The sequence below is a fragment of the Pinus tabuliformis genome, chromosome 2_1 (assembly GCF_031772625.1).
Source record: "Pinus tabuliformis cultivar Carrire ecotype Pingquan chromosome 2_1, CPIR1, whole genome shotgun sequence".
Taxonomy (NCBI): domain Eukaryota; kingdom Viridiplantae; phylum Streptophyta; class Pinopsida; order Pinales; family Pinaceae; genus Pinus; species Pinus tabuliformis.
In genome coordinates, this window is record NC_142299.1 from 894,215,663 (window position 1) to 894,219,331 (window position 3,669).

The window sequence follows — 3,669 nt, forward strand, 5'->3', positions numbered from 1 at the left end:
ATCGAAGGGTGCATATTCCTATGGAATAATATCATTGATAGGCATTATAATATTAATCCTAGGATTTAATATAAATCCCTTAGGTTTAACATATAAATTCCTTGGATTTATAATATTGATATTTGCTTAAGTTTATAATATTAATCCCAAAGGTCTATAATATTAATCTCTTGGGTTCTCAATATTAATCCCCTTGGTTTTTAATATTAATCCCTTGGGTTTATTAATCCCCTAGCTTTATAATAATAATCCATTGCATTTATTAATCTTAGGGTTTATATTCCTATGGTTTAATGTTACTTCTCGGGTTCAATGTTGTTGCCTTTTGGTTTATAATTCCTTGGGTTTTTAATATTAATCCATTGAATTTATAATATTAATCCTCTATTTTATAATATTAATGTAAAGGTTTAATGTTTATTTTAGGGTTTATATTATTTATCTTAGTGTCAAATATGGTCGACCATGCTCAATTATTGTCAACCATGGTACAATGCAACATTGTGACAAAGATTGTCTCACTATGAAGATCAATCATGGTCAACGATGGTCAACCATTTTCCAATGTTGAACTCTCAGAAAGATTTTCTCAATATGAATATCAAACATGGTCAAACTTGGTACACCATGTTTATTTTAGGGTTTATAATATTTATCTTATGATTTACATACCTTGGGTTTACAATATTCCTTGAGTTTATATTTCTCGGGTATAATATTATTGGGAGGGTTTATAATATTAATCTTAGGGCTTAATATAAATCGCTTGGGTTTATCATATAAATTTGTTGGGTTTATTAATTCCTTGGGTTTATAGTATTGATAACTCATTAAGTTTTTAATATTAATCTCTTGGGTTCTCAAGATTAATCCCTTTGGTTTTTACTATTAATCCCTTGGGTTTATTAATCCCTAAGGTTGATAATAATAATCTCTTGGATTTATCAATCTTAGTGTTTAGTCATTATTATTTATTAATTATTAGTAATATTTAATTAAATTATTAATTAATTTATGTTATTATTAGTAAAAATACTATTGTTACTATTATTATTGAATTAAATTATTTAATTATTTACTAATAATATTAGTGGATAGAAGTAACAATATTAGTTAATAATAATACTAATAATAATATTAATATTAATAATAATTAAGTAATAACAATATTTATTTTAAAATGATTATATAATCTTTAATTAATAGTAATTAATATATATATTGATTAATTAATAATAATAATGTTTTTATTGTAATTTTTTTTTAAATATTATATTTATTATTATATATTTGTCAATGATTTGTGTGGTAAATACAAATGAAGTTTTCGACTTGTATCAACCACATTAATATTTTTAATATCGTTGCATTAGTATTTAGTATAGCCAAATAAAATATGTGCAAATTCAACTTATCCCTTCTTTTTGTTCTTTTTTTGACTCCTCTTAACTAAGTTGAAGGAAAATTTCCTATGGTAAGCACAATATACCTTGCAAGAGAAGATTCTATGCTAAAACAAATTATATTGTGGAAGAGGAGATTCTATAATATTGCAAGTGTCCAAAAAGAATATGTTAGAAACCGACATTTATCTTGTGCTTGTCTCGTCATAACAATTTCATTTATTTGTAATATTTTGTTTGTTTCTGAACAACAATTAATCTTCAAAAATATTGTTTGCAGATGCACTCTCAAGAATCTATGAGGATGTGCAAGAATGGATTTTTGCCATTTCTATTATCCAATTGGATTAGATAAACGCATCAAGGGATGAATGGAAGAATGACAAAGAAGTGTGGGAACTCATTGAAAAGTTACAACAAGATCCCAGTACATCTTATACATTTATCTAGAAAAATCATTCGTTATGGTACAAAGATCGCTTATACCTGTGTAGGAATTCCCAACTCAAACAAAAAATTCTTATAGAATCACACACCTATACCTTAGTAGGGAATTCATTATTTTTAAAAACTTACCATATGGTTAAGAAGGAATTGTTTTGGATGGCCTTAAATCTGATATTCAAATTTTTGTGGCGGAATGTTCAGTTTTCCAACAAAATAAAGTTGAGGAAATTAATACCCCAAGTCTACTACAACATTTGTCCATTCCAAGTCAACGTTGGGAGGACGTTTCAATGGCTTTTATCACAGGTTTACCTAAGTCTGAAGGAAATACTGTCATCAAGGTGGTATTTGATAGACTTACCAAGTATGCATAGTTTTGTGCATAATCTCATCCATTCAAATTTAGTACAGTTACTACCACATTTATGAAAATAATTCAAAAGCTACATGGAAACCCAGATATTATTGTAAGCGACAAAGATCAAATTTTCACTGAATTTTTTTGAAAACAAAACTATTTTCTTGGCTGGGTACTCAGTTAGTTCATAGCTCATCATATCATCCTCAATTTGATGGGAAAACTGAGATAGTGAACAAATGTTTGGAAGGATTCTTCATTTGTTTATATCTAATAAATAGACACAATGGGTAACATTCTTACCTCTACCTGAATGGTGGTATAACACTTCCTTCCATACTGCAGCAAAAATAACCCCATTTATGGCACTTTATGGATATCATTCACTCTCCATCACATCATATTTAAGAGAAAAAATTATGGTTCAAGTAGTGGAAGATCACATCAAGCATCAACAAAAAGTTCTCCAACTCTTAAAGATAACTTGAATTTAGCACATAATAGAATGAAACAATAGGCATATCAATATCACAGCGAAAGAAGTTCTGATGTAGCTGACTCGGTATTTCTACGACTACAACCATACAAACAAATGTCCCTCAAGAAAGCTAAGAAGGATAATAAATTATCACCAAAGTATTATGATCCATACAAGGCATTGCAAACGATTATTACTATGGCATACAAATTGGAACTTCCTGCATATTCTCGAGTGCACCTAGTTTTCAATGTTTCACACTTAGAGAAGGTAATAGGTGACAAGCTCCGAGTTCAAACAATATTGCCAAAACTTGACAAGGAAGGAAAAATCATATTGGAGCCTGGAGCAGTCACTGAAACAAGAACTCGAGAGCTACGAAATCGATCGACTTCAGAGTATCTCATCAAGTGGAAGAAGTTACCCACTAAAGATTCCACATGGGAGGATGAGAATTTTATACAAAAGCATCCAGAACTACTCAAACGTTGAGGAAAACACCTTTTTGAAGGAGAGGGTAATGTCAAGTCCCTATAATACTAGTATATTCCCTTATTATTATTTTTATTAGAGCCCCTTATTATTATTGTTGTGCCCAAGTTGTCCCCATATTGTTATTATTGTTGCCTTACATTATTATTGTTATGTCATCTCTAATTATATTGTGACCCCTCAGACTCTTATATATAGAAAGGGGGTATTTTCATTTGTATCATCCAAGAATTGTTGATTTTTGTAATGTAAAGGAGGTTCCCCCCTCGAAGAGGATAATTTTGAAGTCATTGATCTATCTCATTCTTTTATTTTGTGAGTTGGTTGCATAACATCATAACTAATATCAAGATACCAGATACCTTGGATATATTTTATAACACGATTTAATGAATAAACTGAATACATTATTTAATAGTAATATCATTTCTTTATGAGGTTTCATGAAAAAATCGTTTAAATCCAAAATAAAGGCATGCTACACATATTGT